Source organism: Arachis ipaensis, chromosome B5 (assembly GCF_059453495.1).
Source record: "Arachis ipaensis isolate K30076 ecotype BB chromosome B5, ASM5945349v1, whole genome shotgun sequence".
NCBI lineage: Eukaryota > Viridiplantae > Streptophyta > Magnoliopsida > Fabales > Fabaceae > Arachis > Arachis ipaensis.
In genome coordinates, this window is record NC_142440.1 from 70,622,290 (window position 1) to 70,632,494 (window position 10,205).

A 10,205-nucleotide genomic window follows, 5' to 3' on the forward strand; every position below is an offset into this window, starting at 1 on the left:
GAGAGAGGGCAGAGAGGAGAGAAACAAAAGGGAAAGAGGGAAAAGAGAAAGAGAGAGAGAGAGAGAAGGGGAAGGGAGGGAGAGAGAGAGAAGGGGATGGGAGGGGGAGAGGGGAGAAAAGGAAAGAGAGGGAGAGAGAGAGAGAGAGAGAGAGGAGGGGGAGAAAGAAAAGGAGAGAGAGAGAGAAAGAAAGAGGGGAGGAGGAGAGAGAGAGGAGGGAGAGGTGAGAGAGAAAAAAAGGGAGAGAAAGAGAGAGAGAGAGGAAGAGAGAGAAGAAGGAAGGGGGAGGGAGAGGGGGAGAGAGAGAAAGAGATAAGAGGGGGAGAGAGAGGGGGAATGGAGGGAGAGGGAGAAAGAGGAGGGGGAAAGAAAGAGAGAGAGAGAGAAGAAAGAGGGGAGGGGAGAGAGAGGAGGGAGAGAAGAGAGAGAGGAAGAGAGAGGGGAAGGAAGGGAGAGGGAGAGGGGAAAAAGGAGAGAGAGAGAGAGAGAGAGAGAGAAAAGAGAGAGAGGGGGGAGAGAGAGAAGGAGAGGAGGAGAGAGAAAAAGAGAGAGACAAAGAGGGGGGGGAGAGAGAGAAAGAGAGAGAGATAGAGAAGGGAGAGAAGGAAGAAAGGGAAAAAGAGAGAGAGAGAGAGAGAAGGGAGAGAGGCGGGGGAGAAAGAGGAGAAGAAGAGAGAGAGGAAGCAAGAGGGGAGGGAGGGAGAGAGAGAGAGGAGGGAGAGGAGAGAGAGAAAAAAAGGGGGAGAGAGAGGGGAGGAGAGAGAAGAAGGAAGGGGGAAGGAGAGGTAGAGAGGGGAGAGAGAGGAAAAAGAGGGAGAGGGAGAAAAAGGAAGGAGGTGAGAGAGAGAGAGGGAGAGGAGAGAGTGAGAGATGGGAAGGGAGATGGAGAGAGAGAGAGAGAGAGAGAGAGAGAGAGAGAGAGAGAGAGAGAGAGAGAAAGGGGAGAGAGAGAGAGAAGGGAGAAAGAGAAAGAAAGAGTATGTAAAATTAATTTTGGAGTTTAAATAAAACCAGTTTTAATTTGGTTTAAAACTAAACTGAACCATAAAAACTGGTTTTTAATAAACTGGTTTTTCATAAAAACTATGGTTTCAGTTTAGTTTTTTATTTAAAAAAACTGGTTTATTTAAAACAGTTTCAGTTCAGTTTCCATTCAGTTCAGTGAAACCAGTTTTTTTGCACACCCCTAATTATAGGTGTTTCCATAAGGTTCACCTAAGTAATTCACCTCTGCTATTGCAGGGTTTTCAGGATCATAAGCTTCTTCTTCATAAGAAGCCTCTTGAGTACTGTTGGATGCAGCTTGCACTCCATTCAAACTCTGAGAAATCATATTGACTTGCTGAGTCAATATTTTGTTCTGAGCCAATATGGCATTCAGAGTATCAACTTCAAGAACTCCCTTCTTCATAGGCGTCCCATTATTCACAGGATTCCTTTCAGAAGTGTACATGAACTGGTTATTTGCAACCATGTCAATGAGTTCTTGAGCTTCTGCAGGCGTTTTCTTTAGGTGAATGGATCCACCTGCAGAAGTATCCAATGACATCTTTGATAACTCAGACAGACCATCATAGAATATATCCAGGATGGTCCATTCTGAAAGCATGTCAGAAGGACATTTTTTGGTCAACTGTTTGTATCTTTCCCAAGCTTCATAGAGGGATTCACCTTCTTTCTGTCTGAAGGTTTGAACATCCACTCTAAGCTTGCTCAGCTTTTGAGGAGGAAAGAACTTGGCTAAGAAAGCCGTGACCAGCTTATCCCAAGAGTTCAGGCTATCTCTGGGTTGAGAATCCAACCACACTCTAGCTCTGTCTCTTACAGCAAAAGGGAAAAGCATGAGCCTGTAGACTTCAGGATCTACTCCATTAGTCTTAACAGTATCACATATCTGCAAGAATTCAGTTAAGAACTGAAAAGGATCTTCAGATGGAAGTTCATGAAACTTGCATTTCTGCTGCATCAGAGAAACTAGCTGAGGTTTCAGCTCAAAATTGTTTGCTCCAATAGCAGGAATGGAGATGCTTCTTCCATGTAAATTGGAATTAGGTGCAGTAAAGTCACCAAGCATTCTCCTTGCATTATTGTTGTTGGGTTTGGCTGCCATCTCCTTTACTTGTTCGAAATTTTCAATAAGATTGTCTCTGGATTGTTGTAATTTAGCTTCTCTTAGTTTTCTCTTCAGAGTCCTTTCAGGTTCTGGATCAGCTTCAACAAGAATGCCTTTTTCTTTGTCCCTGCTCATAAGAAAGAGAAGAGAAAAAGAAAAGAAGAGGAATCCTCTATGTCACAGTAAAGAGGTTCCTTATTGTTAGTAGAAGAAGAAAAGGAATAGGGGTGAAGAAGAATGAAGAATCCAAACACAAGGGTAAGGATAGGAGCAGTGATGTGAGATGAAGAGAAGTGTTAGTAGATGAATAAATAAATAGAAGGGGATGAGAGGAGGAGAGAATTTTCGAAAATAATTTTTGAAAAAGAGTTAGTGATTTTCGAAAATGGTTTTTGAAAAAGGTTAGTATTTTTTTTCAAATAGAAAATAAAATAATTAGTTAATTAAAAAGAAATTTTTGAAAAAGAGAGAAGATATTTTCGAAAAATGAGAGAGAGAGAGAGAGAGAGAGTTAGTTAGGTAGTTTTGAAAAAGATAAGAAACAAACAAAAAGTTAGTTAGTTAGTTGAAACAAATTTGAAAATCAATTTTTTGAAAGGGATAAGATAAGAAGATATTTTTGAAAAGATATGATTTTTAAAATCACAATTAATGACTTGATTCACAAGAAATCACAAGATATGATTCTAGAACTCAAAGTTTGAATCTTTCTTAACAAGAAAGTAACAAACTTGAAATTTTTGAATCAAAACATTAATTGATGATGTTATTTTCGAAAATTATGATATAAAAATAAGAAAAAGATTTTTGAAAAATATTTTTAGAGTTTTTGAAAATAACTAAGAAAAATGAAAAAGATTTGATTTTTGAAAAAGATTTTGAAAAAGATAAGATTTTCAAATTGAAAATTTGATTTGACTCATAAGAAACAACTTGATTTTTAAAAATTTTTGAAAAATTCAACTCAATTTTCGAATTTGATGAGAGAAAAAGGGGAAGATATTTTTTTGATTTTTGAATTTTGAATGATGAGAGAGAAAAATTAAAACATCATTTTCATGTTTTTCTCTTTTATTTTTGAATCAAAACAAGGAATGCATGCAAGAACACTATGAATGTCAAGATGAACACCAAGAACACTATGAAGATCATGATGAACATCAAGAACATATTTTTGAAAAATTTTTAATGCAAAGAAAACATGCAAGACACCAAACTTAGAATTCTTTAATGCTTAAACACTAAGAATTCAAGAATGCATATGAAAAACAAGAAAAGACACAAAACATGCAAATGCAAAGATCAAACAAGAAAACTTACCAAGAACAACTTGAAGATCATGAAGAACACTATGAATGCATGATTATTTTCGAAAAAATGCAAGATGCACATGCAATTGACACCAAACTTATAACATGACTCAAGACTCAAACAAGAACACAAAAAATATTTTTGATTTTTATGATTTTCTAATTTTTTTGTATTTTTTTTCGAAAATTATTTGAAAAACAAAAATAAGGATTTCAAAATCTTTAATATGAATTCCAGGAATCTTGTGCTCTTTAGTCTAAAGCTCCAATCAAAGGGTCAGACATGGCTTAATAGCCAGTCAAGCTTTAGAATGGATTTACATCCATTGAGGTGATTAGTTGAAGACCAATCCCAAAGGAGTTTGGGTATGGCTTTTCAGCCAGATAGGATTCAACATGTTACCATGAAACTCTAGAATTCATTCTTGAAAGTTTTGAAGCCATAGAATAATTTATTTTTGAAAACATTTTTATTTTAAAATTTTTTTTCGAAAACAAAGGAGAAAATTTTGAAAGATTTTTGAAAAATTTTTGAAGAGAAAACAAAAAGAAAATTACCTAATCTGAGCAACAAGATGAACCGTCAGTTGTCCAAACTCGAACAATCCCCGGCAACGGCGCCAAAAACTTGGTGGACGAAATTGTGATTACACCTTGATTATGTAAAATTCATTGCTCTTTCTTTCCCTGGTAATGGCGCCAAAAACATGATGCCAATACCATGGTTCACAACTTCGCACAACTAACCAGCAAGTGCACTGGGTCGTCCAAGTAATACCTTACGTGAGTAAGGGTCGAATCCCACGGAGATTGTTGGTATGAAGCAAGCTATAGTCACCTTGTAAATCTCAGTCAGGCAGATATAAAATAGTAATGGGGTTTTCGAAAATAACTAATAGAATAAGGATAGAAATACTTATGTAAATCATTGGTGAGAATTTCAGATAAGCGTATGGAGATGCATTCGTTCCTCTGAACCTCCACTTTCCTGCTGTCTTCATCCAATCAATCTTACTCCTTTCTATGGCTAGCTTTATGTAAGGATGTCACCGGTGTCAATGGCTACTTTCGATCTCTCTCGGGAAAATGATCCAAATGCTCTGTCACAGCACGGCTAATCGTCTGGAGGCATCACCTTTGTCGTTGGTTGCATCCTATTCCTCATTGTGAAAATGGTCTGATGCGCTGTCACTGCATGGCTAATCATCTGGAGGTTCTCGATCATACTGGAATAGGATTTACTATCCTTTTGCGTCTGTCACTACGCCCAGCACTCGCGAGTTTGAAGCTCGTCACAGTCATTCAATCCCGGAATCCTACTCGGAATACCACAGACAAGGTTTAGACTTTCTGGATTCTCTTGAATGCCACCATCAATCTAGCTTATACCACGAAGATCCCAATATCTCGGACTCGGTCCCCTGTATTAGTAATCTAAGAGATATTCGTTCAATCGGAGGTAGAACGGGAGTGGTTGTTAGGCACGCGTTCATAGGGAATGATGATGATTGTCACGTTCATCACATTCAGGTTGAAGTGCGAATGAATATCTTAGAAGTGGAATAAGTTGAATTGAATAGAAAACAGTAGTACTTTGCATTAATCTTTGAGGAACAGCAGAGCTCCACACCTTAATCTATGGAGTGTAGAAGCTCTACCGTTAAAAATACATAAGTGAAAGGTCCAGGCATGGCCGAATGGTCAGCCCCTCTGATCTAAGAACCAGGCGTCCAAAGATGTCTAATACAATAGTAAAAGGTCCTATTTATAATAAACTAGCTACTAGGGTTTATAGAAGTAAGTAAATGATGCATAAATCCACTTCCGGGGCCCACTTGGTGTGTGCTTGGGCTGAGCTTGAGTGTTACAGGTGTAGAGTTCATTCCTGGAGTTGAACGCCAGTTTTGGTGCCAGTTTGGGCGTTGAACACCACTTTGCAACTTGTTTCTGGCGCTGGACGCCAGAATTGGGCAGAGAGCTGGCGTTGAAAGCCAGTTTGCGTCATCTAAACTTGGGCAAAGTATGGACTATTATATATTGCTGGAAATCCTTGGATGTCTACTTTCCAACGCAATTGAAAGCGCGCCATTTCGAGTTTTGTAGCTTTAGAAAATTCACTTTGAGTGCGGGGAGGTCAGAATCCAACAGCATCAGCAGTCCTTCTTCAACCTCTGAATCTGATTTTTGCTCAAGTCCCTCAATTTCAGCCAGAAAATACCTGAAATCACAGAAAAACACACAAACTCATAGTAAAGTCCAGAAATGTGAATTTAACATAAAAACTAATGAAAACATCCTTAAAAGTAACTAGATTCTACTAAAAACAATGCCAAAAAGCGTATAAATTATCCACTCATCAGGTCTCAACTTCTTTCTCAATCATATGAAGTAGATCTATGGTGGATTGTAATTGATTGGATCCCAATTCCTTGGCAACCCTATCTCTCTAATCACAATCAATTTGCTAATTCCTTGATCCAATTGTCATGAGAAGAGGTTAAGATCTTATCTCTTATCCATGAGCCACACAAATCCTCAAGACCTCAATTCCTTTCAAATGGTGTTGGTCAAGAGAATTGTGAAAGATAGAGCTTCAATTCTAATGCCCTTGATTCCCCTTCCGAGGCTCACACAGGCATTCAATAGATTCAAACCCCCTTCCGGAGTGAATGAATCACAATCAAAATAGAAGATGTCCTTTAGCTACAACAAGCGGATTGAGAAGAAGAAGAATTTCATTCAATCATGTGAATCACAATAGAGCTCTTCCCCCTAATGAAACGGGATTTTAGTTCATCATTGCTCAGCTAAACAAAAGGAAAAAGAAAGTACAAGAAAGTAAAAGAAAAGTACAAAAAAATGATCCAGGGCTTCCCAATTAGGGTCCCTTGCTTCCCAGCCTTTTTTCTACTTCAAAATTTATCCTATTTATACACTTTCCCAATCAATCTTCAAGTCTTTGGATGTGGGCTTTGGCCTTTGTTGAAGAGAGTTAGGAGTAATTTGGCTTGTAATTCAACCTAGAGACATTGATGCCCAGCACCTCTTTGGGTCACTAAATGCTTTGTAGTTAGGTTGCTCTTGATAGTGGACTTTTGGTTGATAATCCCGGGTTAGTTAACCCAAGTAACCAAGTGTTAAAACACTCCTTAGAACCTAATCATCCAAGCAGATCCTAGTACAAAAGCACCACAGGCATGTGTCTTAAGGTTCAAGTTATTGGTGCCTAGCTTATTCCTTGTTTCTTTCTTTCTGTTGCCAACGTTGGTGATGTCGTTGGTGGCCTAACTTTGCCACCAACGTGGGCTTTTCTTTCAGTCTTTCTTTTTCTTTCTTTCTTCTAAAGATCTTTATTTGCAAAGGCTTCATATAAAGCAACTCAGTTCATACTTAAAGGACATTCTACCCTTCATCTTTATTACTGAACTTGCTAAGTTTTCAAGCATGCACCACCATTTAACCTTATTTTATCTTCTACCAAAGATGGACTTTTACTCTTTCTTGTTTCACAATATTTTTCTTTTATTCAAGCAAAGGAAAACAAAGCATACATTCAAGCAAGATGGAATGGCATAAACACTTAGACTAGCACACTTAAATGACAATTAAAGAAAGTAAACAAACAGAATGTAAATGACTTAAACTAAAGATAAACTCATAAAATAAGTATGGAAGCATGTTCTTCCTTATTTAAATTGATGAACAAAGAGCAGCACTACCTTTTTATTCCTTGGGTTATTTGTCTTTCTTCTTCTTCTTCTTTTCTTTCCCTTGGTTTTCTTCTTGTGGATTGCTTATATCCCCCTTGTCCTTTTGTTTTTCCTTTTGCTTCTTCCCAAATCAAGCTTTCTGAATTTTCTTCTCCACTGCCTCTTCATGGCGCAATACTCTTCCTACTTCCATTTCCCTTAGACTCTCAAAGTCTTCATCATACCTTCAGATTGTTGGATTTAAGTCAGGCATATATTCAATTATGTAATTAAGCTTGGATTGAGCATTCATGTCATAGTCACGTTGATTTGCATGCCTTCTATCATAAAGAGTGGTGAATTCTTTGAATGCTCTCATGCCATCAATCTGACGTTGGGTAAGCTCTTGTACTTGCCTCTCTAGACGATCCTGCCTTTCTGTCACTTGATGGATGGATTGAGAGAGGGGGGAGTAATGCTCCTTGTGTTGTTCTATTAATTTCATATGCAACTCCTTTTGTTGATTTATGAGCTGGAATTGGAAGTGTCCTTGTTGTTCTTGGCTTTGCAAAAACTACCTTGACAAACCACCAATGGCTTCTTGCATTTTTCTCATGTTCATAGTGGCTAGTGTTGGAGCTTGTTCCTCCTCATATTGCTCTTCTTCTTGTTGTTCCTCCCTTCTTCTCTTCCTTTGTAGCCTCCTTTGCTATTGGGCAACTGTGACATATGACATTCTATGAAGGGTGATTGGCTTGCCCGGGTTTAACTAAACAGGGTCTACATTCTCAAGCACCACCTTAGCTTTCTTGCATAGGCAAATGATGGTGCCTGGATAGTGAAGCCAAGAGTCAGGATCACTCTTCTTAGATATTTCTTGAATGTTCTTGGCTATGAGTTCATGGACTCTAATCTCTCCTCCTATCATAATGCAGTGCACCATGGTAGCTCTCTTGATATTGACCTCTGAAGTGTTTATACTAGGCAGGATGGATCTCCTCACAATTTTATACCATCCTTTGGCTTCTGGGATGAGGTCTCTTCTTCTTAGAAACCTTAGCATTCCATTGGAATCCTTCACCCAGTCTGCCCCAATGACACAAACATCATTGACAATCTGCTCACAATCAGGGTCACCACTTAGTCTTTCATGTTAACTAGCCTCTTCAAAATGTGTTGTTCTAAGGCCAAGAACCTTCATGATGGCCTTTGGACTGAAATCAACTTCTACACCTCTTACATAACTCTTGTAAGAGGTGTCAATGCTTGTGTCTTGCCTTACCGTATTGGCATAGAATTCCTTCACAAGATTTTCTTTTATCCTGGTGATTGGATTGGTGAGGAGCTCCTATCTTCTTCTCTCAATCTTCTCTTTCATTTCTTGGCACTCACCCTCAGGAAGTTGGAATGGTATCTCTGGTAGTATCCCTTTAGGTTTCATCCACTCTAGTTGTATCTCGTGGAATAATGACTTGAACCTCCAATCATTAAAGAGAATTTCTTCAACTGGCTACTTTCCCTTTCTCCTTTTGGAACTTGATGAGGCTGCCATTGGTTGCTTTGTATGAACCGAATAGAAGATAGAGAAGGGATGGGAAAGATTGGCTAGTGTAGCTTGTGCAAAGTGAATGAGAGTGTGGCTTGAGGGTTAAGTAAAGTGTTTGATCAAGTGAACACAAGAGTAAGTTGAACAAAGAAGAGCATACGGGTATAGCTTGGAGTTAAAGGAATACAAGCAATGAATTATGAATGCAAGCAAGTGTAGAATGGGAGGCTATTTATAACGAGAATGGTGAGGAAATGGATGGTGGGGATGCATTTTAGATAGTGAGAATGGATGGTGTACATGTAGGATTCAATGGAGACAAGGATTGCTTCTTAATTAGGTTGGTAGGTTCGGTCATCAAGGTGACACACCTAACCAACCAATGTGCAAGATTGTGCTTCCTAATAAGCAACTTCCAAAGACATGTGACTTGCTTTTGCTCTAGAATAGCCGAGCCTTTCCTTGCCTTGTCCTCTATATCAATCTCCTCTTCCATGTACCTATTCACCACAACGAAACAAAAATTGAATCAACCTAAATGGCAACAAAATGGAAAGAATTAACTAACTTTTGAATTTTTGAAAATTTGGCTAAGTGTTCCTCATGAATCAACAATCAATATGTGACCTCTTGTAAGCATATATGTGATATTGGTGAACACCAAACTTAGTGTTTGGCCATATGGTTCAAAGAATTAAATTCAATTTCCAGGATGCACATTTTATGCGTATGCATCATCCTACGTGACTTGCACACTAAGTTTGTTATCCACCATATGATTTATGCAAAAGTTTAATGAAATTCTCATCTTCTTTGATTCAATCATCATGAGGACTACTTTATTTTCAAACATGAACTCAAAAAGGATGCAGAGCATGGTTTAACTTTCACGAAATTCAAGGCTTAAAACAAATTTGACTCTTATCATTTATACCCATAGCATATGCAGAACACCAAACTTAATGTTTGGCTATATATTTCAAGAAAATGCTTGAGTACATATCCTAAGATGTCTACATGTTCATTGATGCGTGAGCAACTTTCCTACTTTTTCCTAGTGAATTTGCATTTAATTTGTAGATTTTAATCAAGAATTAATTATCTTTTAGCCACTATGGATGCTACTTTGAGTCGTGTGCAATTCTGTTTATTTTAGGTAGCATTCGGATGGATTTGATGGAGTTTCCACAGAAAAAGGAGAAGAAGGCGAATGATGCTGTCAACCCTGACCTCTCTACACTCAAACCTGAATAACTCGAGTTACAGAGGTCCAATTGACTTGATTCTAATAGCATTGGAAAGCTAACTTCCAGAGCTTTCCAACGATTTATAATAGTCCATACTTCTTTGCCATCAATTCTGCCAAGGTTGCGCCTAACTTGAGGTTTCTCAAGTTAGGCGTGGACTATTAAGGAATCAAGTGGTCCCCAACTCTCCAAGAAGCAAGCACGCAATCTCCTATTAATTCTGATTTAAACTTTATTTTATTTAAAAATAGGAAAAGATATTATTTAGTTTAAGGAAATATATATTTTATATTAATTAGT

At 38.2% G+C, this 10,205-nt stretch overlaps 1 non-coding gene across 1 annotated transcript; it reads left to right on the plus strand.

Moving 5' to 3' along the window:
* The first annotated feature begins 1,603 nt into the window (after positions 1–1,603).
* LOC148564576 (small nucleolar RNA R71) lies at positions 1,604–1,711 on the plus strand. The gene has a single exon (XR_015884035.1). It is a non-coding gene; the product is annotated as a small nucleolar RNA R71 (small nucleolar RNA).
* The last annotated feature ends 8,494 nt before the right edge of the window (positions 1,712–10,205 follow it).